The sequence below is a fragment of the Sus scrofa genome, chromosome 2 (genome assembly GCF_000003025.6).
Source record: "Sus scrofa isolate TJ Tabasco breed Duroc chromosome 2, Sscrofa11.1, whole genome shotgun sequence".
Lineage (NCBI taxonomy): Eukaryota > Metazoa > Chordata > Mammalia > Artiodactyla > Suidae > Sus > Sus scrofa.
In genome coordinates, this window is record NC_010444.4 from 29,800,960 (window position 1) to 29,828,115 (window position 27,156).

The 27,156-nt window shown below is 40.2% G+C and overlaps 1 long non-coding RNA gene across 1 annotated transcript; it reads left to right on the forward strand.

Moving 5' to 3' along the window:
• On the forward strand, positions 1-25,731 carry LOC102163715. Its single transcript, XR_301708.3, has 4 exons — positions 1-1,261; positions 5,478-7,014; positions 22,075-22,230; positions 25,365-25,731. It is a non-coding gene; the product is annotated as an uncharacterized LOC102163715 (long non-coding RNA).

Sequence of the window (27,156 nt, forward strand, 5' to 3'; positions counted from 1 at the left end):
AAAAAAAAAAAAAAAGATGTGCACTGAATTTTCAGTTTGGTGGACGCTGGTCCTTTTCATTGTCCTTTTAACAGCTTGATACCCAGGCCTTATGGAAATGATCTCAGCACTCTGTGAAAGGTGAGCAACTCTCAGCCAACCCCAGGTGAGTATGAAGAATTCTCCCAAAGCCCACAGTAGCAAATGGTCAGATTGATCTTCAGTCAAAGGAAAGATCAAACTGCTTGAACAAGCTTACTGCCATAGATGCTACATACAATTCTCCTAAGAGTCCTGGAATTCTGGAAAGTCAGTGAGCTCACATCATCTTAGAGTTCTCTTTGGCCTTTAGTAACAGAACAATCAATTCCGTTAGGATTACACCTAAGAAAATATGGGTGAAATAGTGACATAATGCTGTAAAATTAAGAGGCAAAATCCACAATGTTCTGAAGGAGTGTCTTTCTGCTTCCTGTTTAGTTTTGCTCACTATTCTACCTCAGCCCTTGGCTTAGTGCTGTAATAGATAGTCAGGAAATATTCTTTGAACATCAGCCTTCAATGAACCCTGAGGTACATTAAAGATGCCTAATCCTGTAAGAAGTTGCGAATCATTATATATCTAAATTTGTTATCTACTTTGAATTATGAAGTCTAGTTTTTCTATTTGCTCCAAATCTTAATCACCTTAGGTAAAACAGGCTACTTTTAGTTTGCATTATTTCTCAGTCTTTCCACTACCACCTGTGATAACTCAAAACCAATCCTTTGATGCTGATACTTTCTGATACTCTCCTTTAAATCTCCCTTGGTAGAATGTTTAAAGGGAATTCCAAATTGGATCCCTTCCAAGGTGAACCCATGCTGAATATATGATGTTACACTTTAAAATTTAGAGTTTCCCCTAGTTAAGAAGATTTGTTCCTTGAACCTCAAATTTTAGGAAGAAAATGCTAGATCGTAATTCATAAAGGATTTGTTTTCCTTTTTGCAGGGAATACAGTCCACTAGGTGGCATCTCAACACACAGAAAGCTGGATCTATGCATTGGTGATGAATCCAATATACTGTTTTAAAAATAGGCTCTAAATTGCCCTCAACTATATGGTTGTAATACTATTGAAACACTCAGCATTTGTGAAGAAGATTCTGTGGTGAAGGAACTATGTTTCTGTATTAGATAATAGATGTTCTAATAGAATCCCGCTGCTTTTTCTGATGGAGAACTATTCTGAAATTGCATCCAAGGATGGAAAAGTTGATATGGAAGCACTCTCATCAGGTAACTCCAGTTTCTGGGAGGTGTGATTAGGAGAGATACACATCCACAGACAATGTGACACAAAAGGCCATTAAATCGACAATTAACAGGCTATCTGGTGGGAGTCATTTAGGCCAGATTTAGAAACACAATAACGCCCTCTTCCAGCCTTCAGCATTTCTGGACTCAGCAAACTTCCCTTTGGATGAGAAAGAGGATGCTTCCACCACAATCCCTCCTCAGGTGGTGAGACTTCTATTGATTTGAACCTCCAAGAGGTGGTCTCTATCCTAGTTGGATCACTAGCCATTTGGTCAAGAGAACATTGTTTGTTTGTTTTTGTCTTTTTGTCTTTTCTAGGGTTGCACCTGTGGCACATGGAGGTTCCCAGGCTAGGGGTCTAATTGGAGCTGTAGCTGCTGGCCTACACCAGAGCCACAGCAATGTGGGATCTGAGCCACGTCTTCAACCTACACCACAGCTCACGGCAACGCTGGATCCTTAACCCACTGAGCGAAGCCAGGGATCAGACCCACAACCCCGTGGTTCCTAGTCAGATTCATTAACCACTGAGCCACGACAGGAACTCCTAAGAGGCCGGGAACTCCTAAGAGAACATTTTGAAGACCTTCTGCCATCTTTCAAGCTTAATAAAAGTATCTTTAATAGTCATAGGCTTTATGAAGTAATATTTAATTTTTATCTAAAAAAATTTCATTCTTCAAAAAAGTTACCCAAAGATTCTAGAATTTACAAAGACTTCCTTGGCCTCCTAGGCCTGTGTAAGTTACCCCATGTGCTCCCATAGCACCTTATTTCTGCCGTCATCTCCCCCGTTACACCCGACTACAGCCACCTGTTGTTTATATACTTGTCTCTCCCTCTAGAATGTAAGCTCAGTGAGCACAGAGAACCTGTCTTGCTCACCCTGTATCCCTAGGGGTGCATAACAGTGTCTGGTACTCACAAAACATTTGCTGAATAAACAAATAAAATTCTAGGGAAGAAAAAAAAGGAATGCATTGACTTCTAAACTAAAAGCCTTAAAATGTTTGCAAGGGCCACTTTATAAGCTATAATACAAAGTTACTCCTCTTTCCCTCTACTCACACAGATTCTAATCTCTGTTATGATGATGGTTCTGGTCTTTTGCTTTCAATCATCATGAGGAGCACAGCATCCAAAGCCTGGCATCCAGAAATAATTCTTGGTTATTTCATAAAAATGAATGCATTCAATTAAATCAGCATTTATTGACCACTGGTAAATATGAAAAACCAAACTGTACATGAAATATTTGGTGTTCAAAGCTGCCTGTGTGTCTCCATCAAAATCTCTGCTCACCTTTCTTTAATTAGAGACAAGTGGATATACAGGAAAGGGTATACATTATAAAACAAAACAATATGCATTGTGAAACCGGAGTTTTTTCATAATTTTTGTCACAAAAGACAACCTTGCAAACAGGACTAGAGCTTTTGGCTGCTTCTGGCAAGGACGTTTTATAAATGAGTCTTTGTAGCAAAGGTCATGAGCTTAGGATCTGGCGTTGTACCAACTGGATTGGAATCCCAGCTCCACTAGTTCCTGTCTTGAGACCTTGAGTTTTTTACTTAACATCTCTTGAAGCTATATTTTAGTGATAATGGTATCATCTATTTTATATGGTTTTAAGGAGGATTAAGTAAAATTATGTGTATAAACTCTTAGTATAGTAGCTGGTCCATAGGAAGAGATCAATAAACATTAGCTATTATTATTATTTATTATTATTTATCATCGTAGTCAATGACAGCCAAAATTAATATTCCATAGGTTCCCTCATGCATCTTTAGATTCTATCCATTAGATTCTGACATTGCAGGTTGTAAATAATTATAAATGAGCCCCAGGCATACCTCAGCATCATGTATTTAAATCAAGAGCCAAAGAATGATAATCCGCCCCCTTTTCCTTTTTGGACTAAGTTTTCCTCTCAATTATTTCAAAGAGTAGATGTCTAGCCACTGCTTCCTTCTCTTCACTCCCTTCCCTGCTTATCTAGTCATCATTCAATATGTATTTATTACTGAGTACTGGGTATTGTTCATCTATGGACTCTACCTCGAAAAGTTTATAGTCTGGAAAGAAAGATGAAACATGCATGCACATGAAACTAAGAAGATTTAGAAAGTGATGAGGTCCAGAAGGGAGGGACATCACACAGCGGAATTCAGAGGAAGTGTAGAATTACTGCTATTTCAGCATTCACACCATGTCCATATAGATAGAGAGATGCTACTGAGGATACAAGAAAAATGAAAGTCATCATTTTTGTGCTTAAGGAATTTAGAAACTTAGAGATAAAACTAAAGCCATGAATGAGTTCATGCTATATCCTAGCATGATCCTATCCATGCCTGATCCTCAGTAGACCTCCAGTTGAAGAAAGATATATCCCAAAGGTATCTGTAACACACACACACACACCTCTGCCTGGCTCATTCAAAGGAAGAACGTGAATATAGCACTTACTGCCTAACCACTGAGAGCTGGAAATCTCTATGAAGGCAGGCACCAAAAGCTTTCGTTGATCCCTGCAACATTTGGCTTTTATATTGGTTTGCTAAGGATACCATAACAAAGTACCATGCCCTGGGCTGCTTAAACAGAAATTTTTCCCACAGATCAAGATGCCAGAATTCAAAACCGAGGTGTCATCAGGGTTGGTTCCTTCCGAGGGGTGTGAAGGAAAGATCTGTTCCAGGTTTCTCTGCTTGGCTTGTAGATGGCCCTCTTCTCCCAATGTCTTCACATCATCTTCCTTCTTTGTGTGTCATCTCTGTTCCCAAATATCCCCTTTTCAGAAGGACATCAGTCATATCGAATTAAGGCTCATCCTAATGACCTCATTTTAACTTAATATTCTTTGTCCAAATAAGGTCACATTCTGAGGACCTGGGGGTTAAGATTGCAACGTATCTTTGAATGGGGGAAGGGCACATAATTAAACCATAAAATTTTCAAGAACTGAAAATGGTATTCGCCAATCCATTTACCAGACTCACTGCTTAAAATGATACCTAATTATCAATATCAGTTAAGTTCAAATCACCACATATTTATTAATTGTCTGACATGATCAGTACATAACAGTGGATTTTGAGGGAACACACAGATGGAAGGGAAATACAGATGTGGTCTCTGCCTGCTCAATCCTAGGGTAGGACATTGGAGTCCAGTGGGAGAGACAAGATGAGATCAGCACAACTAACCATGCTGCAAGGTTGGATGTGGCAAGGTTTGCAAGAGCAGTGTATACAAAGAGCTATGGAAGGACATTGAGGCAGTGATATAGCAACTGGAGCTCAAAGGACTTGAAAGACATCAAAGGACAGTGTTGGAAGGGAGAGAAGTTCAGGAGAAGTAGAAGCTTGAACAGAGGTGTAGAGTAAGGAGAGTCACTTATTCAGGTGAATGATCTGGGGTGTGGTTGGGTTAGTGTAATACAGTTCTTTTCTCTTTTCTTTTCTTTTCTTTTCCTCCCTTCCCTTCTTCCTTCCTTCCTTCCTTTCTTTCTTTTTTCTTTTTCTTGTCTTTTTAGGGCCATACCCAGGTCATATGGAAATTCCCAGGCTAGGGGTCAAATCACAGCTGTAGCCACCAGCCTACACTACAACCACAGCCATGTGGGGTCTGAGTCGTGTCTGTGACACCACAATTCACAGCAACATCAGATCCTTTAACCCAGTGAAGGGTAGATACTAGTATCCTCATGGATACCAGTCAGGTTCATTACTGCTGAGTCACAATAGGAACTCCCTGAGAAGTACTTTTCAAACTTTGTAAAACCTCTGAATTCTTCTTGAAGTGAGATTCTTTGCAGACCCACAGAATATTGCGAGCAGAACTGCTGTTGTCTAAAATCTTGGCAGCTCTAGAGAGCCACAGGGCAGAGTTGAAACCCTAGGGCTGGGGACTACAGCACTAGGAAGTCAGCCTGGGAAAGTAGGGCATGGCCAGCTTTGGACACCCAAGAGTAACCATGGCCCCCAAGGATAATCAAGAGGCATTGGGAGATTTCCAAGCAGAGAAGTGACCAGGCTCCTCTGATGATGATGCATGGGATAGGACAGAAGAGGGGGAAATAACTTTGTCTTAATATAAGTTTATAGAAATGTAACAATAAAATTGTATATCGTCATGTATCCAAAGAACTATAAAAAGTGACTAAATCTTCTGCCTCTGTTCTTCTAAGGCTCTTTGTGACAGCCTCAGCTGTTGAGGAACAAGCTGCAGCAGAGAGAAGAGAACAGATTTTATATTTCGAGAAACCGAGATAGCAAGTGGTAGAAAGCATGGGATTTTGATTCTCACAAGCCTGTGTTTGAATCCTAGCTCCTACCAAATTCCTTAAGCCTGCATGTTGATTTTCTCATCTGCAAAATTGAGACAACTGCATCAACCTCATATGATTACTGGGAGCATGAAATGAGGTCATATACTTAAAATATTGAGCACAGTGTTTGGCAATAGTTAGCTTTCATAGTGTGATTGTTCCCCAAGACAAATTAACCAAGCACAGTAAGGGGAAATGGGGCACCAGGCATACCTAGCAGACCATCGGTGGGTGTGCTGAATGAACCACATTTATGCTGATGTGATGGCTGGGTTTTATTGATCTGGACACATCCTTCCCTTGAGAAGAACATCTGCTGGCTGAAACTCCTCACCTTGGTCCTGTCCACATTTCTCCATTTCCATCCCCACCCTCTTTTAGTGAAGACCACTCAGGCTTCTCCCATGTACTAATCTGCATAGCTTGTTTAGAGATTTGAGCCTACAAAAGGATTCTTAGGCAACAAAAGAGAGAAGTTACTTTGTCCACATGCTCAAGATGCCTGCTTTGTGGATATTATCAAGACAGATTGTGTAGCAAATTGAAGAAGGCCGCCCAGAGTGTCAGAATGTATGTACAGTAATTGAAAAGTATTGCTTGCACACTTTCAGTATCTGGACAATCCCCCAGCAGACAATGGCATCAAGGGATATAATGCACCATAAAGGATGGATTCCAGCTGCATCCAGGACAAATGTCATGCACATGCCCTGAGGAGGGTAGGAAGGGCATCCACTACACTAATGGTTTCCAAGGGAGATGATACTCCTGTTTTTCATGAGTCAGAGACAAGAAAGGGGCTTTGTCAAAAACACCCTCTGTGCTCACATTTGGCTCAGTGTTTTATGCTTCCTGAACGACCCACCTGAAGATGTACTGCCTGCTCTTATTTTGGTGTTTCCCGAGAGTGTCCAGGGTTTCCATCATTAACTAATCCCTAATCACTATCCTCCAGTTTTGAATCACTGATTCCCCCAATGTCTCCCACCTGGCTGGTGACTGCACTGTGTTTTCACAGCCACCAAAGGAATGGTAAACTTTACCTCTCAGAAGACTGAGTGAAGGCTTTGTTTTGCCTTGTGAATTTGCTCATTTGGTGTCCTTGGCTTGGGCCTGTGTGGATGGGACTTGATTGGATTTGAGATTTGAGATTGATTTCCTATGAACTCCACTGGGAGCCAGAAGAAGAATGGAGTGACAGAGGGACTGCTGATCTTTGACCCCAGCCCATTGATGGCTGTTGTCATCACTGTTGGTGGCTGCTCTGAACAAGAATGCATTGTCTCTCCATCTATTGTGGACTTGCCTTCAAAGTCAATCTTCACAGGATGTACCCCTTTAATCAGGGAATGTGCCCTTCCACCTAGGCAAAGGATGGATGAGGAAAGCAGATAAAGTAAGTATGTTAATACTCTAGAGAGTGAGGACTTGAGAAGGAAACATTAGGGAAAAATGATAATGTTAATAAGAATGAGAGTTTGAAATTAATATATATTGAATAGTTACTATATATTATACACTTGCATTGGTTGTTTCACTGAATCCTCTCAATAACACTATAAAGTAAGTGCTCCCTCAATTTTCAGATTAAAAAAAACGAGGTTTCATTTTTTTTTTAACGTAGGTCATAAGCCTGGCAGACCTATGATTCTATGATTTAATCCCAGGCAATGAATCCAGAGTCTGAGACTCTAAGTATCACTTTGTGTTTCCTCCACGAATGAGGATGGAAGTTGAAACCCAAAGTGGCTTTAGGAGCTCTGCTAACCCCTCTGGAATCAGGAAGATGAATGCATCCATGTGAGAAGTTTCTTAGGTTTTTTGTTTTTTTTTTTTTTTTTTCCATAGTCACCATTTTTGAGGCTCTGGTTAGAGCCTACCTCTCTACAACTCCTACTTTGAAAGATTCTCTGAATCCCCACAATCCTTTCTATAATAATCACTTCACACAAATTAGCTTAGGATCTCCTCATACCAAAGCCATTTCTATTGTTTTTCCATTTTTTAGAATAAAAATTGAGCTTAGATAAGGTTCACCTAAGGTCATATTTCTAGCAAGTAACTGAGTTTGAATTTGAAGCCAAGGAGACCTGACTCATGGTCAGTGTGCTTCCTCTGTGTTCTATCGTCTCCTCTCAATTAAAGGCCCTATGATGTACTTTACTAATCTATTAAGTAATCTACATTTTTTGTTTTACTCTCTAGAGCCAAGGGATGTCAAAAAACTTAGAGTCTTGTTGGCAAAAGCTTTTGTTTAAGTCTTCTTTGTGTAAATAAACCATCAGCACCTTAGGAATTTGGGAGAAATTGCAGAAGGGAGTATGATAGCTCCTGATGGTTTTGAGTGAAAATGCTTTTTCCTCACGTCTCTCTCATACTAGGTATCTTGTCTCCCCAGTTCATTAATCTGTTATTATTATTTCCTCTAGATTCTTTGATTCACATTACTGTAGAAGATCAAAGTAGAAGAAATTACCTCATGCTAAAAGTGAGGAAATGTCTTATTTTTCTTAACGCCTAGGGCAGTATTTTGGTTTCTTTAAATCAAATCAAGTCTTATTTCCAGACCCTACCACTTTAGAGTGATGGAAAAATTCAGTCTTGGTGTTTACTGGGCTCCTTTTCCTTTTCAAACTATCATTCTGTGTGAGAGGATTCCTGGTCTGGAAAATGGGAGGAGGATAGGAGGAGGAGGGTTTAAAGGACTTGACTTTTTTAAATCACTTTTTTAAAAAATATAGTTGATTTACAATGTTTTGCCAATTTCTTCTGTACAGCAAAGTAACGCAGCCCCCACCCCCCCAACACATACATTCCTTTTCTGATAGTATCTTCCACTATGGTCTATCCCAAGAGACTGGATATAGTTCCCCATGCTATGCAGTAGGACTTTATTGCTTGTCCATTCTAAATATAATAGTTTGCATCCACTAATACCAAACTCCCAATCCATCCCACTCCTTCCCCCAATCCCTTTTGGTGACCACAATTCTGTTCTCTATGTCTGTGAGTCTGTTTCTGCATTGTAGATAGGTTAATTTGTGCAGTATTTTAGATTCCACATATAGTATTTGTCTTTCTCTTTCTGACTTACTTCACTTATTGTGAGAATCTCTAGTTGAATTCAATTTGCTGCAAATGGCATTATTTCTTTTTTATGACCGAGTAGTATTCCATTGTGTATATGTAACACATCTTCTTAATCCATTCATCTGTCAATGGGCATTTAGGTTGTTTCCATGCCTTGGCTATTGTGAATAGTGCTGCAATGAACATATGGATGCATATATCTTTCTGAATTATAGTTTTGTCCGGATATATGCCTAAGAGTGGGATTGCTGGATCATATGGTAGTTCTATATATAGTTTTCTGAGGTAACTCCATACTGTTTTCCACAGTGGTTGTACCAGTTTACATTCCCACCCTCTCAGCATTTGTTATTTACAGGCTTATTAATGATGGCCATTCTGACCAGTGTGAGGTGGTACCTCATTGTGGTTTTGATTTGCACTTCTCTAATAATTAATGATGTTGAGCATTTTTCCCTGTGCCTACTGACCATCTGTATGTCCTCTTTGGAGAAATGCTGGAAATAATCTCAGAAGGAAGGTCTGTGATATCAGAAGTAACCAATAGCAGAGAAAACACAAATATATGAAAAAATCTAAAGAAATCTTGTTGTATATATAAAGTAATGATAATGTTTAATCTGTTGGGCTGAAAAAGAGAAGATATAATGAAAACCATGCATAGGAATATTTAAATCAAGAAGAATATGAATAGAATTAGCCATCTAAGCTCTCTCAAAAATGATCAAAGGGGGTAAAAATATCTTCAAGCAAAATTTCATTTTCAAATTTACAGAACAGCTATAAGGTCACTATAAAAAACATTTTCCCCTGAGTAAGTAGCAGGCCAGATACCTTATTACCCCTGAATTGAGTATGTGTTTCATATAAACAAGAACCTGCTCCTCATAGCCACAATTACCTATAAGAATCAGAAGATTAACATCGATAGATTACACATCTAATCCTCTATCCCAGTCTTTCCAATTGTCCTAATAATATCCTTTATAGCAAAAGGATTCTGTTCAGAATTGTGGGCTGCATTTAGATGTCACGACTCTTTAGTCAAATTTAATCACTCCCCACTCCCGACTTTCATGACCTTGACATTTAAAAGCAAGCAAGTTTGCAGGGTTTGTAGGGTTGCGCTACTCATTCTGATTAGGTTGCAAGACTTTATTGCAGGAAACCATCCTACAGAGACCCTCCTTCCCACATGGGTTGTCACAGCACGTGGGGCCACCCCTGTCTACCCATGGAGGTTCTGTCTTTATCACCTTGAGCTCTGCTGCCTCCACCCCAGTGGGACACCTACCTAGTTAGGACCACCTTATAGATTTAGGACCAAATTGCTTGAAAAGTGAAGGGAAAGAAAAGGCAGGAAAAGAGAGGAAGCAGGAAGGAAAGAAGAAAGAAAGAGAAAGAAGAGGAGGGAAGATGGAAAAAGAAGTGGAAAAGGAAGAACTGGAGTTCCTGTCATGGCACAGTGGAAACAAATCTGACTAGGAACCATGAGGTTGCAGGTTTGATCCCTGACCTCACTCAATGGGTTAAGGATCTGATGTTGCTGTGGCTATGGTGTAGGCTGGCAGCTGTAGCTCCAATTGGACCCCTAGTCTAGGAACCTCCGTATGCCACGAGTGCAGCCCTAAAAAAAGCAAAAAAGAAAAGGAAGAACTTCATTTTTAAGTCTTGCTAAACTCAAGATGCACATTAAAAATGTGAGGGCAATTCCTAAAAGGATAGAGGTAGAAAATCTAATATCCAAACTAGCAGAAAGGAAAACAAAATGGAATAAGGGAAAGGGATAAATACTAACTCAGTGTAAACAAAAGCAAGAAAGGAACAAAGCAAATAAGAAACAAACTGAAAAGGGAGGGAGGGACAAATAGAAAGTACTATAATTTGGCAGAATTTAATCTAAATGTATTAGTGATCCAAATCAATAAAAAAAAGAAATAAACAGTCTAGTTAAGAGATTTAATGATTAGATTGAACTCAAAAACAGAATCCATCTCTATGCAGGTCACAGGAGCCAGACCTAAAACATTGGGATAAAGTTTGAAAAGGTCCCAGGCCATTTCTCTCAAACTCATGGCCTTGCTCTCCTGCTCTGGGGAACCAAGAGGTATCAGGTCCAAGTGGTTCAGGCGAGCACTGCTCAGGATGAACCACCTGCTTAAGGTGCCAGAGTCAGAGCAGGCTGGGGAAGATCTCTCTGGAGGGCTGCAGGGGAAGAACAAGATGAACCTGGAACATCTTTATTTTTTTATTTTTTTTATTTTTTATTTTTTTGTCTTCTTGTCTTTTTAGGGCCACACCTGTGGCATACGGAGGTTCCCAGGCGAGGGGTCTAATTGGAGCTACAGCTGCCGGCCTACACCACAGCCACAGCAACGCCAGATCCGAGCCCCATCTGCAACCTACACCACAGCTCATGGCAACACCGGATCCTTAACCCACTGAACACGGCCAGGGATCAAACCCCAACCTCATGGTTCCTAGTCTGATTCATTTCCGCTGCACCATGATGGGAACTCCCTGGAACATCTTTTGTGTCATAAAATAAGCCTGTGTGCAAAGATGATGAGGGCACGTCAAAAAGATCCAGAAGCTAAGTGAAAAGGGGCTTCTGCTGGTCAAATCAAAGTAATGCTGATGGCCAGTAACTGCCTTCCCTTGGCCGGCTGGTTTCTGTCTGTGGTCAATGAGAGCTGATTTTGGAGTGACAACAGAAGTCAGTGGCTAGGAGTTTCTTCCCTACTCTCTCAAGACGCTCTCCAGCACTGGGGATATCTCCCCCATTGCTATAGCCCCCTCTTGGTCACTGTGGTTCCAATTCTGCTCAATGGCCATGACCTCTGTTTCTGATATCATTATATCTCCCCTTTGCTTCCTATTTTTGGTGTGGCAGCAGCTTACTTTTGCTAATCTCCAAGCGGTCTCATAGGCTCTATTGGGTTCCTCAGATTTTCTATTATGTGTGCAACCCACTTCCTGAATTAAATTCCCTCTGTTTAGATATTTAAGGAGGTTTCTGTTTTCCTAATCAAAGCCTGAGTGATACTCCAGGCAAATACTGGCAAAAAGAAAGATGGTGTCATTATATGAACATTATACGGAATAGACTGTAAGGCAAAAAGCAACAGTGAAATGGAGACCATAACATAATTCTAAATTGTATGCACCTAATAACTTATTGAAATGTATGTAGCAAATATCAACAAAGCTGAAAAGAAAAATGGACATATCGCCATCAGACTAGGAGATATTTAGCACATTTTTCTGAGTAATTGATAGCTCATGCTTTCAAGGAATAAAATATGGAAGATTTGTACGGTAAAATTAAGAAACTTGATCTAGCAGATGTTATGGAACACCACACCAATCACTAGAGAACACACATCATTTTTCCCCCCAAGTAGTCATAGGGCCCAGATTACATTTTAGGGTCTAAAGGAGAGCTTAACAAATTTCTAAGAATATCATACAGACCACATTCCTAACTATAACGCAATATATTAGAAATCAATAACAGATAATTAAAATAAATATACGTTGAGAGGGGCTGCACAGGGGTAAAAGGAGAAATCACAAAGGAAATTTTAAAATACTTGTAACTGAAAAATAATGTAAAAAGTAAAATAGTACTTAGAGGGGAACTTAATGCCTTATAAATGTCTCCGTGAGAAAAGAAGTAAGGTTGAAAATTAAGACCTTTGAATTAGCCTACTGTATAGCACAGGGAACTATATCCCATCTTTTGGGATAGAACGTGATGGAAGATAGTATGAGAAAAAGAATGTACATATATATACATGTACATGTATGACTGGGTCACTATGCTGTACAGCAGAAACTGACACAGCACTATAAATCAACTATGCTCTAATAAAAATAAAATAAAATTTTAAAAAGACCTTTGATGGAGTTCCCATTGTGGCTTAGTGTGTTAAGAACATGAATAGTATCTATGAAGATGTGGGTTTGATCCCTAGTCTTGCTCAGTGGGTTAAAGTATCCAGCATTGCCACAAGCTGCAGCATAGGTTGCAGAAGTGGCTTGGATCTGTTGTTGCTCTGACTGTGGCTGTGGCATAGGCCGGTGGCTACAGTTCCTATTTGACCTTGAGAACCTCCTTATGCCACAGGTGAGGCCCTTAAAAAACAAAACAAAACAAAAAAACCCTTTAAATTAGAATAGGAAAAACCCAACGAAAGTAGAGGGAAAAGTGCTAAAAATATGATCAGATATGAAAAATCAAGGAAAAGATTGACATATCCAATTATATTAAAATTAAGAAATTTGGGAGTTCTCATTGTTGCCAGCAGGTTAGGAACACAAGATAGGGTCTGTGAGGCCTCACTCAACAGGTTAAGGATCTATCAAGCTATGGCTGGGATCTGGTATTGCTATGGCTGTGGTGTAGGCTTGCAGCTGCAACTCCAATTTGGCTCTTGACTTGGGAACTTCCATATGCCGCAGGTACAGCCCAAAGAGGAAAAAAAAATTAAGAAATTCTGGTGATCAAAAACTGCCTTAAAGTGAAAAAACCAACAACACGTTTGTAGCAGGTATTAGCATCAAAAGATCAGTATTCAGAATATAAAGGACTTCCTACCAATCATTAAGACAAAATAAAGAATGGATAAAAGCAATAAATCAAGATTTTACAGATAAGGAGATGTGCATTTGCATACACGTGTGAAAATGCTCCACCTTATTAATAATCAACTAAAGAGGAGTTCCCATTATGGCAAGGTGGAAAAAATCTGACTGTATCCATGAAGATGCAGGTTTCATCCTTGGCCTTTCTCAGTGGGTTAAGGATCCGGTGTTGTCATGAGCTGTGGTACAGGTTGCAGATGCCACTCAGATCTGGCATTGCTGTGGCTGTGAGGTAGGCCAGCAGCTGTAGTTCTGATTTGACCCTTAGCCTGGGAACCTCCATATCCCGTGGGTGTGGCCCTAAAAAATAAAAAGGAAAAAAAATCAACTAAAGATAAATTAAATCCACAATAAATTTCCATTTGGCATCCAGAAGAATGGCAAGCTTTTAACATATGACAATCCCACGTGTTGGTGAGGACGTTGAGTAAGGGGAGTTCACACACTCCTGGAGGCAGTGTACACTGAAACAATTTATTTTGGGGAATAGCTTGGTATTCCTTAAGAAATATGGACATGCATGTACCATAAAACCAGTCAATTCACTTGCTAGGCATTTTCTAAATTAACTGATGTACATATGCTGTACTGTACAAGATTGTCCACTGAAAGACTGTTGTTTTTGAGTAGACTTAACTTTTTTAGAGTAGTTTGAGTTTCACAAAAAAAATTGAGCAGGAAGGAAGTGTATAATTTCCATATGCTCCCTGATCCCATGCAAACACACACACAACCTCCCCCACTGTCAACATCCTGCACCACAGGGGAAATTTGTTTCAATTTATGAACTTTTATTAATTATATCATTATCACCAAAAGTGCAGTTTATAGCAGGTCTCACTTTTGGTGTACATTCTATGGGTTTTGAGAAATGCAGAGTGCAATGTAGCCATCTTTGTGGTATCATATAGAATAGTTTCATTGCCCTTCAAATCCCCTGTGCTTCACCTATTTATCCATCCCTCCCCTGGCAAACACTGATCCTCTTACTGTCTCCATAGTTTTTCCTTTTCCAGAATGTCAATTAATTGGAATCTTATAGAATACCTCTTTTTTTAGATTGATTTCTTCCATTTAGTAATACACATTTAAGGTTCTCCTTGTCTTTTCATGGCACATGTCATTTCCTTTCAGCATTAAATAATATTCCACTGCCCTATATCACTTGCTGAAAAGACTATCTCTTCCATTGTATTGTTTTGCTACTTTTAAAAATATCGGTTGACCGTATTTTTGTAGTTCTATTTCTGGGCTCTTTATTCTGTTCCATTGATCTATTTGTCAATTCTTTTTACCCATAGCATACTGTCTTGATTACCGTAGATTTTGGATATCAATTTTCTGACTTTGTCTTCTACCTCAACATCAAGTTCGCTATTCTGGATCTTTTGCTTCTTCATATGAACTTTAGAATCAGTATGTTTAGATGCATGAAATAACTTGCTAGAATTTTGATTGGGATTGCATTGAATCTAGATATCAAGTTAGGAGTTCCCCTGTGGCTCAGCGGTAACAAACCTGACTGGTGTCCACGAGGAAGTGGGACTGATCCCTGGCCTCTCTCAGTGTGTTAAGGATTTGACATTGCTGTGAGCTGTGGGGTAGGTCGCAGATGTGGCTTAGATCTGGCATTGCTGTGGCTGTGGCATAGGCTGGCAGCTACAGCTCCAATTTGACTCCTTGCCTGGGAACTTCCATATGCCATGGGTGCGGGCCTTAAAAAAGAAAGAAAGGAAGGAAGGAAGGAAGGAAAAAAGGAAGGAAGAAAGAAAGAAAGAAAGAAAGAAAGAAAAGAAAGAAAGAAAGAAAGAAAGAAAGAAAGAAAGAAAGAAAGAAAGAAAGAAAGAAAGAAGACCAAGTTAGGAAGAACGATTAACGTTTACAATATTGTCTCCTTACCCGTGAACATGAAATATCTCTGTTTTTCTTTTATTTCTTTCATCAGAATTTTGTAGTTTTCTTCTTTAGATTTTTTGTACATATTTAGTTAGGCTTATATTTACATAATTCTTTCTTTCTTTTTGGTTGTTAATGCACATGGTAATGTGTTTTTAAATTTGAATTCCATTTTTTCATCGCTGGCTTAGAAAACTGAATTTTGTATCTTGTATCCTGCAACCTTACTATATTTGTTTATTAGTTCCAGGAGTTTTAGGGCAATTCATTTAGATTTTCTATGTAGATAATCATGTCATCTGCAAACAAAGATAATTTTATTTCTTCATTCCAAGTCTGTATACCTTTTCTGAGCTTAGTGAGAAATCTTCAAGTTTCTCATTATTAAGAAAATGTTAGATGTAGATTTTTTGTAGCTTTTTAAAATCAAGTTGAGGAAGTTGCCTTCTATTTCTAGTTTGCAGACAGTTTTTTTAAGAATGGATACCGGGTTTTGTCAAATGCTTTTTCTTCATCTATTTATATGATCTTGTGATTTTTCTTCTTTAGTCTGTTGATGTCATGAGTTACATTAATTAATTTTCTAATATTGAACCAGTCTTATATAGCTGGGATAAATCCCACCTTGGCTGTGGCGTAAAATTCTTCCACATGTAGTTAGATTTGACTTGTTAATATTTTGTTGAGGATTTTTTTGCATCTATGTCATGGGTTTATCGGTCCATAGTTTTCTTTTCTTTTACTGTCTTTGTCTGGTATTGGTATTGAGCCAAATGCCAGTAATGCTGGCCTCATAGAATAAGTTAGGAAATAGTCCTTCTGTTTCTGTCTTCTATAAGAGATTGTAGATAACTGGTATAATTTCTCCCTTGATTGTTTGGTAGAATTCATCAACAACTCCATCTGGGCATGGTGTTTTCTGTTTTGGAAGGTTATAATAATTGATTCAATTTATTTAATAGATATAGGTTATCAAATTGTCTGTTTCGTCTTCTTTTTCTTTTTCTTTTTCTTTTTAGGTCTGCACATGTAGCATATGGAAGTTCCCAGATTAGGGGTCAAATTAGAGCTGCAGCTGCTGGCATATACCACAGCCACAGCAATGCCAGATCCAAGCTTCATCTGTGACCTACACCAGAGCTTGTGGCCATGCTGGATCTTTAACCCACTGAATAAGGCCAGGGATCAAATCCACATCTTCAAGGATACTAGTTGAGTTCTTAACCTGCTGAGCCACAATGGGAACTCCAAAACTGTCTGTTTCTTCTTATGTGAGTTTTAGGATATTGTGTCTTTCAAGGAACTGGTCCATTTCATCTAAGTTACTGAATTTGTAGGCACAGCACTGTTTTAATTAAAAAAAAAAATACATCAACATTATAATAGATAAATTATGGGCTAATCATCTAATGAAATACTCTACAGCAGTAAAAATATATGAACCACAGAGTGGTTCTCAATGTTTTTTTCATTATCAACCCCCTAAGAAGTATTTGTAGACATTTTTTTTTCCCTAATGGTTCCTATAACATTTTAATACCATAGACAAACAGTATATTTATATACTGTATGTAATGTTTGCTTTATACATTAAAAGAGTAAGAATTTTCTGTACTCCAAAAACCAATTTTTACCCCATTAAGAATGCAAATTTCCTTCAACAAAATTGATGAATCCTAAAAACATAAATAATTCTCTTTATATTAGGTTCAAAATAAGCAACACTCAACCATATGTTGTTTAAAGATACGTACATATGTGATAAAATAAAAATATATAATTCTTCTTCAGCAATTGCCTCTGCAGGGTAAGCAGGCAGAGGGATGGGTGAGTCATGAACGAAATTTCAAGTTACTGATAACATTCTCTTTCTTGAGCTGTTGGTATGGTACCTAAACTTTTTTTTTTAATTATTATTATTACTTAAAATGTACATATGTGCTGCATGCATTCTTTTGCATGTATTCTTTTTGTTTGTTTGTTGTTTAGGGCTGCACCCACAGCATATGGAGGTTCCCAGGCTAGGGGTCGAATCAAAACTGTAGCAGTTGGCCTACACCACAGCCACAGCAACTTGGGGTCCGAGCCGCGTCTGCAACCTACACCACAGCTCATGGCAACACTGGATCCTTAACCCACTGAGTGAGGCCAGGGATCGAACCTGCGTCCTCATGAATGCTAGTCAGATTCATTTCCCCTGAGCCACAGCAGGAACTCCTCTTTTGCATGTATTCTATGTACCAAATAATTGCAACACAACATGGTAAGTGTAACCACAGAAATAAATTTAAGAAAAAGACACAAAATTCAGGGACCGTTCAAAGAGAAAAGGGTATGCAGGAACAAAATTATGAAGGATGCACAGGACATTACCAGGTAAGAACAGAGAAGGGTGTTTTATGCAGAGGGCTCAGACACAAAATAGCTTGCATTTTGGAGAAACCGTATGACATTCAATATGCTTCTGGACACTGAGTGTGGAGGAAAAAATGAGCTACTGATTCTTGATAAATGCAACAGGATTAAAACAATGAAAAGAGAAACATCATTTCTGTAAGTTTCTTCATGGGAAGTTTGATCTCATGCTTACAGCAGCATAAAGTGGTCTGAACTTTTCTTTTAAATAAAACTACCAGCCCCGCCTTAGAGCTTAGAGTTCTAATCCTTGACTAAACAAACTGAGAGCTCTGCACTGCCATCTGCATCCACTCAGCCTTCTTCCCATTTGGCCCTGCAAAATTGTTCTTTCTCAAAGTTCAAGATTTTTAATCCCTCTGGGCAAGGCTTCACTAATTAAAGCCCAAACAACCTTAAAAGCAAATGAGCATTTGGGGCCACTGGGCACCATTCCATGGCTCTGGATCCATTGTTTTTGTTTCTTAATACTCAAAAAGACTACTTTGTTTAATTCTGAGCTTCCATAAGTGCCTTTTTCTCACTTTGAGTCTCTTTCCTCCCTTCTGCCTAGAGTTCAGCCCCTCACAATCAGTCTAACAGAATTCCTCCTAAAAGAAGCTCATCTTTTTTGAGGTCACCTGATTTGATTCTCTGTAAATACTCCCTACATATGCCAATCCCTCAGCTCAGCTGCCTCTTGTAGTTGCTTCATGAGTATAATTTCCAGGACAGAAAATGCAGATGCAAAGTGTATGCTAAGTGCAAATGCAATGAACTCCTGATGAAAGAAAAGGGGATTTGGAAAGTAACCCTTGATGTTCAATATTGCAAGGAACTCATCATTCATGGGTGAGCCTTCTTTGCGCACCAGTTTCCACTGTCATACCTGGGAAACAAGACCAGACGCAGCAGGAAAGAAAAAAAAAAGAGTCTGCTTTTATGCTGGCAAAATTGATAATGGGTCATCAGTAAAAAATAAGCTTTCAGCACTTGCTCAGTGGATTACTAGCAAAAAAAAAAAAGAGAAGTTAGACAACACATCCTGGATTGCCTGATCTCTTTAAGGGTTAAATACATTGCATTTTGATCATGCTTGTCTCCTTTCCCTCTATGACAAGCCTTAACTTTTTTGCCTTTGATGGATAGCATTTTCATTCAAAGATTTTTTTTTCCACTGTTGTAAGTTAAATCATTTCTTAAAGGTAATTGAAATGCCCCCTGCTTACCAAATCAATATGAAAAAAGTATCCATCATGTGGATCTTTGTCTCCTTAAGAACATAAGCAGTGTGTGTTACACAAATCAACCAAGTTCAAAACAATGTAATAGTTTTGTCTCTCTTTTCTCCCATGATCAGATAAAATCGAAGCCTCCCTAATGAATGCTCTACCATTTTCTCCTTTTAGATCTAGGTATTAGCTGTGTCTTTGAAAGCAGTTCATAGGCGTCTGCTTAACAAAATGAACTCTTCCCTTCCTTGTTCAGAACATCCTTTAAGCAAAGTCTATTCTGGTGCATAGGAGGCTTCTGTGGTGTTAGTACCTTCTTCCCACCCCACACTTAGGGAAGCAGCAATCACTACTTGGGTGTATTACCTGATATCTATATCTATATCTATATCTATATGTGTGTGTACACACACACACACACACACACACACACATTGGTTTGTTTTACAGCCACGCCTGTGGCATATGGAAGGTCTCAGACCAGAGGTTGAATCAGAGCTGCAGCTGAGGCCTAGGCCACAGCCACAGCAATGCCAGATCTTTTTTTTTTTTTTTTTTAATTATGATTTGTATTTTTTCCATTATAGCTGGTTTACAATGTTCTGTCAATTTTCTACTGTACAGCAAGGTGAACCAATCACACATACCTGTATACATTCTCTTTTGTCACATTATCATGCTCTATCAGAAGTGACTAGATATAGTTCCTGGTGCTATACAGCAGGATCTCATTGCTAATCCATTCCTTAACCCACTGAGTGAGGCCAGGGATCGAACCTGCATCCTCACAGAGGCAATTTCAGATCCTTAACCTGCTGAGCCAACAACTGGAACTCCTACCTGGATGTATTAATGATCAATCAGCACAGGGCAAGTGGTGAGGACAAGGCTAACATCTGAACTTATTTAGAATGATGATCTGTAGTCACTTTCCAACCTTTTTGAATCTTGAAAATAATCAGAGTACCACCCCCAAATCAGCACAAGCTGATCATCTTGTTTTAACGTTTAAATTAAAATGGTTCAAGCCTCCACCTCAGTGGGAAACCAGTAACCAGAGATTCCTGATCCATCCAATGTCCCTGGAGATTCTCAGAGGGATTACATGTCTCTGAGTCACTTTCACTCTTGCTGTCTCCTTTTTTTTTTTTTTTTAATTTTTTAAATTGTTATTTCCCCAATACAATTTTTTTTTCTACTCTACAGTATGGTGACCCAGTTACACATACATGTATACACTCTTTTTTTCTCCCATTATCATGCCCCATCATAAGTGACTAGACATAGTTCCGAGTGCTACATAGCAGGATCTCATTGCTAATCCATTCCAAAAGCAATAGTTTGCATCCATTAACCCCAAACACCCAATCCATCCCACTCCCTCTCCCTCCCCCTTGGCAACCACAAGTCTATTCTCCAAGTCCATGATTTTCTTTTCTGTGGAAAGTTTCGTTGATGCTGTATATTAGATTCCAGATATAAGTGATATCATGTTGTATCTGTCTTTCTCTTTCTGACTTACTTCACTCAGTATGAGAGTCTCTATTTCCATCCATGTTGCTGCAAATGGCATTATTTTGTTCTTTTTTATGGCCGAGTAGTATTCCATTGTGTATATATACCACATCTTCCTAATCCAATCATCTGTTGGTGGACATTTGGGTTGTTTCCATGTCTTGGCTATTGTGAAGAGTGCTGCAGTGAGCATGTGGGTGCTTGTGTCTTTTTTAAGGAAAGTTTTGTCTGGATATATGCCCAAAAGTGGCGCTGCTGGGTCATATGGTAGTTCTGTGTATAGTTTTCTAAGGTACCTCCACTGTGGTTGTACCAGCTTACGTGTGGTTGTACCAGCTTATGTGTCTCCTTTCTTTGAATCCACATTTTCACAAGTATCTCCTCTCTTGCTGTTTGACTCTTCTTTCAGGATAACATAGAAGTTGAGCACATAAAATATGGTGCCCCTTGTAGCTGGTTAACTTTGGGCAATTCCCTTATCCACTCTGTCTTAGTTTCCCCATCTGTAAAATGGGCTAATAGAACACCTCCTCAAAAGTTGTGGTTGGCATTAAGCAAGCAGAAAGCCCTAGGAAAAGCTCTGTGGGTGTTAGTTATTACTCTCCCTGCTCCTCATCTGCCCACGGGACACAGACCACTTCCTCTGCTTCCCTGAAGCAGCTTTTGCAAGGACAACCAATCAAGTGTCAGCAGTCACAGAGGTGAGTGTGCTTATGGTCTGATTTCCCAGGAATTGCTGTCCTCCCACCTGTCCTGCTGAGGGCAAGCTCACTGTCTCCTTGTTCTTCCGTCTCTTGCAGGCTGCTCTTCTTTGCTCCTCTCCTCTCCCTCTCCTTCTCCTTCCTTTATTCTGGCCCCTCAGTCCCTCCACTCAGCTCCTCTGGACCCTCCAAACCTTTCCACTCATTTGCATAATGGTTGGCATCATTCTTTGCCTGGATGCATCTTGCAAATCATCTCTCAGAAGCTTCAACATTTAGACCCTGAGACTTTCCATCATTTTCCTAAATAGCCCTTTCAAGAAAGGAAGCATGCCACATCCACAGGAGCAGAAGCGGCTGCAGTAGTTGTGATTTTTTAAAAGCCACTTTTTCTCTCCATCATACTGCTAATAAAAATAATAATGGGTGAAGGTGGCCAAAGGTACAAATTTCCATCTATAAGATGAATATGTTCTGGGGATGTAATGTACAGCATGGTGACTATAATTAATATTTTTAATTTTAATATTATTATCTTTGAAAATTGCTAAGAGAGTGGCAGATCTTAAAACTATTCATCATAAGAAAAAAAAATTAACTGTGAGTGATGGATGTTAACTAAACTTACTGTGATAACCATTTTCTAATATATCAAATCATCATGTTGCACAGATAAAATTAATACAATGCTATGTGTCAATTATTTCTCAATAAAACCGGGGAAAAGGGAGGAAATAACCAATACCTATAAATGTGTTTTGTAAACATCACAACTGCTTTGCATCTATTATTATCATGGCCCAAAGAAATATTACCTAAACTTTTTGTGTCTCAGTCTTCTCATCTGAAGAATGAAGAAAATCATAGCTTAGCGTTATTGTGAATATGAAACAATGTAATACAAGTATGGCCATTAAAACAGTGCCTGGAATTGAGCCAGAGCTATATTAATGTGTTATCCTTATTATTTTCATCTGACAGATAGTGAAATGGAAGCTGCATGTTGTTGGATCCCTTGCTTATCATTATGGAGGGAAAGGCCAGGTTTTATCCCAGTCTGCCTGCTTCGAATCTCATCTTCTAGACAAGAGTTTGGTTAAAGGAAATGATGTCTGGCGCTAAAATTTTGCTTAACAGGTAAGTGTCAGTATTTCCCATCATGGCTCAGTGGAAACAAAGCTGACTAGCATCCATGAAGACACAGGTTCGGTCCCTGGCCTTGCTCAGTGGGTTAAGGATCTGGCATTGCTGTGAGCTGTGGTGTAAGTCGCAGATGCGGCTTGAATCCTGCATTGTTGTGGCTGTGGCTTAGGCCTGCAGGTACAGCTCGGATTTGACCCCTAGCCTGGAAACCTCCATATGTCATGGGTACAGCCTTAAAAAGACAAAAGACAAAAAACAAAACAAAACAAAAAAAAAAAACAAAACAAAAAAAAAAGGGAAAGTGTTGGCAGGTCAGTAGATGGCAGCGATTAAGAGAAATTGAAGGTGATGTTTCTGAATAATTATATAATCCTTGAATAATCAAGGATTTCTACAAGAGTGTTCAAAGGAGCTTGCTTAGAAAGTGTCATTGAGCAGCTGTGATAATAAGCCAGACCTATAAGAAGTAACTGAATTAAAAACATACTTCGAGTTTGCCATTTAACAAGTCACTTGAGTGCTTACCCTTTACTGGGAACTACCTGAAGGACTCAAGTTATACATAACTTGAATCAAAGGCTAGACTCAGTATTAGAGATTAAACCCACATGTGCAGTTTCTGAGTTGAGGGATCTAAATGGAGGATTCAACCAATTTAAAAAAAAAATGAATTAGAGAGGAGTTCCCACCGTGGCTCAGTGGTTAGCAAACCCAACTAGCATCCATGAGGATGCAGGTTCGATCCCCGTCCTCGCTCAGTGGGTTAAGGATCTGGTGTTGCTGTGAGCTGTGGTGTAGGTCACTCAGGTGGCTCTGATCCCACGTTGCTGTGGCTGTGTCGTAGGCCAGCAGCTAAGCTCTGTTTCAACCCCTAGCCTGGGAACCTAAGATTTAGATATGATCATTTAGACATTTGGAAATAATACATAAAACTTAGAGGGCTTCTCTTTAAAAATATGAAGTAGTTAGCCCACATTTTAAGGATGGAAACTGCCAGTAAAAGCTAAGTATGCACTGCTTTTCTGGAAAATGGCCTCCCATTCTCCACAGTAAATCCACAGTCCCCACCATGCTTTGCTTTGTTTTTTTACCAGGCTGGACTCTGCCATTTCATTTATGCTCCACACCCTTACTGTGGCTGACCTAAGTACATATCCTACAATTATGCGAGTGAAATTACATAATTAACAAGTCCTCCCTTTACATGATTCAGTGGAAACTTCGGGAGAGCCTACTGAGTTGTGGTGACACAATAACAAAATGCACAAAATTCCTTCCACACCAGAATCTTTAACAGCTGCTTCAGAATCCCCTTGCTCACACTGTCAAGCGACATGAATTGAGGGACCCTCCACGAGTGCTCAGGTCACTTCCTCTGATAGCTCTAAGGAGGTTCTGAAACTTTTCTAAACAAGTCCACGACACAGGTTTGGACAGAGCTAAGGAGTCTGTGGTCCGACTCATGACAGGCCTGCTTAAGACATTTTCCAGAGTGTATTTCCTTGACTCGCTGCCCCGAGATGCTAACCAGCCTCCCCCTTGCCAATTCCCACGGCTTCAATTCATCCTGGATTCAACTGACAGAATAATCTGCCTCAAACATCGATCTTATTACAGCCTCACCTGCTCAAGACCCTACAGAGCCTCCCTATGGCTGCCTGCATCCAATCCACCCCTTGCAGTCCAGCACTCAAGGCCCTCGTCAATTATGCTGTCCCTGGTGGAACACGTCCAGCCTTATCTCACGTTTCTCCTTGACATGTCCCCTCTGCTCCAGATAAACCAGCCTGCGAGTCGTTTGTACTTCTGGCTTCCACTCATGTTTTACCTGCCAGACGCCATCCCTGAATTTCCCCTCAATCTAATCACACTTTTAGTTTTTGTGTTCCTTCATCATGTTCATATTTAATTAGGATTCTGTTCCTGAAATTAGCTCAATTTTCATACTTTACCCACGAAAGCGTATCCATGCCTCATCTCATTTTTCCGTTTTATTTGCGGAGAAACTCTGTGCTAACATGCACCATTCCCCACTCTCGTGCTCATTTCAGACATGACTAGTCCGCCAGGGCACATTTTCCCTCCGAGCTGTTCACAGCTTCTGTATCTTTCTCCACATTAAGCTCCCATTTATCACCCCATGTTAATTGGAGTTGGAGATGACCTGAAACCTATTTGCTGTCCGTGTTCCAGACTGGAATATCATCACGGTTCTTGATGGTGGAAATGGGAAGCCTCAGTAAGAGCACAGGGGCAAAGAGGAAAGACTCTGAGTGATGAGTAGGTCAGGGTCAATGGAGTCGTGTCCTCAAAATGGGTGGCTCTTCCCCACCAACACACCTCTGAGGCTTCACAGACTCTCCTCGCAGGGATCAAATTGCCACAGCAGGTGTGGTCCCTGGGAAAGAGAAATAGCATTCTTTCTCCACAAATTGGAGAAAATTTCACTGCATCTCATCTGCTCTGAGTTGCATGATCATCCTTGATCCAGCCCACTTTTGGGGTACCTTTGGGGGTGTGTGGAAGGAGTGATATGAAATGACATCATTAGTCAGGTCTGAGTCTCATGCTCCACCCTAAACACTGGCATGATCTTGCAAAGGAAAGTTGAGGGTGACAGAAATCTTGAAGGGTGATGGATATTAATTATCTAAGAAATGTTGTGTTCATGTCCCACATAAGAGACCTCAGTCTGGGTTCTGGGACTAAATGAGTGAACAAAACAGAGTTTCAACTGGAACTTATTCTCTAGTTGGGAGATATAAATAAATTCATTTATAATAAATAGGGTGGAGGTAATTGATGCATAAAAATATAAAGCAACCTCAGAGACTTCACATTGGCGAGAATGTGAGTGCCTAACTGGACAGTCCAAAGACCTGATATGTAGTCCTGATCTGCCACTAACTTGGACAAGTCACCTACTTGCACCAGGTTCCAGTGTCCTTATTTGGTAAATGAGGGAGTTTCAATTTAGAAGGTTTGAAGATCCCTATTAACCCTAAGATGCTACAAACCTAGAAATAAAATGAATGCTAGGAAAAAAATATAAAGCAAGATAAGCAATATAGTAAGGGCTGGGATGGAAGGGGAGAGAGATGTGTGACCATGGCTACAATTTTACACAGAATGATTGGAGAGGGGACCTCTTTTGAGTGACCCTTGAAACGAGGGAGCAAACTAGACAGAGACACCTGGAGGAAGAGGGTCCCACACAGAGGGAGCAGCAAGAGCCGATGCGCTGAGGTGGGAGGATACCTGATGAGCCTGAGGACCAGCATGGAGGCCCATGTGGCTGGAAAGAAGGAACAAGCGGGAGAGAGGTAAGCAATGAGGTTAATGGTGGGAAGTGGGACAGGGAACTGATACTGGGAGGTCATTAAGGCCGTTGTGAGAATCTTGGCTTTTGCTATGAGTGAGATGGGAAGCCTTTGGAGGGGGTTGCTATAACCTAACCTATAATCTTCTTTTATAGCTTAAAAGAAGTATTTTCATTTCTCGGTGCAGCCAGGGTCGGGGTTGGGGGAAGGGTGAAGTGGGGGAGGGGTGACCAGCTGGATGCATACAACAATTTTTAGGCAGAAAGCTGGGGTTCCTTGTGCCAAGGTGGTATTGATAGGGATGGTAAGAATGAACGGATGGATCTGGGAAAGGAGAATAGGTGATAGGAGCTGACAGAGTGGATGTGGGGAAGTGGATGGACAGAGAGGATGCAAGATTTGGGGCCTGAGCAAAGGATAGGATGAAGTTTCTATAGAGAAGATTGAGGGAAGAGGAAGGTTTAGGATGGAGTGAATTTGCCTATTTTGGGTGTAGAGAGATATCAAGTCAATTATTGGTACACAGACTTAGGTTAAAGAGCAGAGAATGTGGCAGAATTTAAGCTTTAGGGTCTTGGCATCGGGAAGATATTTAAAGCTGTGGGAAGAAAGACAAAACCATGGAGTTTTTAATCACCAGCTGAGAGAATACACCCCCAGTCTGAGTCCTGAAGCTTCCCCATAGCAGGAACTGGGGCAAAAATCTCCATCATCAGCATCTCTGAGGTCTAACAGCTCCCATTCCCAAGACTACACAACTAGAATCATTTTTGCTTTTTGTTTGACTTTTTGCTGAACTCTTTTCCTATTTGAATAAAACTTTTCTATATCATTTTAGACTGTATGACTGTTTTCCATGCTTAGCCCCCTAAATATTGCCACATCGGGAAGGTCAGCCTAAATTGAACTGCCAAGGCAAATGCTGAGATAGCCAAGAACAGAACTTTGGTTTATCTTGGAAGGTTAGACTTCCAGGCCTTGGCTTTCAAGACCAGACTGACCTGCACACAAGCAGAGAAAGCTAAGGGAACAGGACGGACGATGCCCTAGAGGGTCACTTGGGTCAGGGGCCCCTAGGAATCCAGGTCCACATCCTGGTGACTGGTACCCAGGAGGGCAAAGAAGTTCCTCCATCCCCATTGGCCAGTCTGATTAATCTGGCGCCTAATCAGGCCCCTTTGAAGAGGAGGAGGAGGGATAAAAGAGCAGCACACCTGTTTTCACTTGACTCCAATCCTGAAATAATTCTGTGGCTCCTACAAGATTTGGAACAAATTAAATTTGAAAGGGCAGAGAGGGCAGCTTTGAATAATTGGCTCTGTCAAGAGATGTGAGTTTTCACTCCAGGAAATGGCTTAACGGAGAGACTGCATCCCCCAGCCGTGGTGGCTGTGGTGGCTGCTAGGACATGACCATGACTTGGGCTTTGTGTGGTGGATGCACTTGCCCTATAATCCCTGGCGTCGAGCCTTTGCTGTCTGGATGTCGATGATGTCAGAGAAAGGTTATAGTAGTAATGACATGAAAGGCAGTTGTCAAGAAGGGAAGACAGTCTACATTGTTTAGGGAATCTCTGTTTTAAGTAAAGACACCTTCTGTC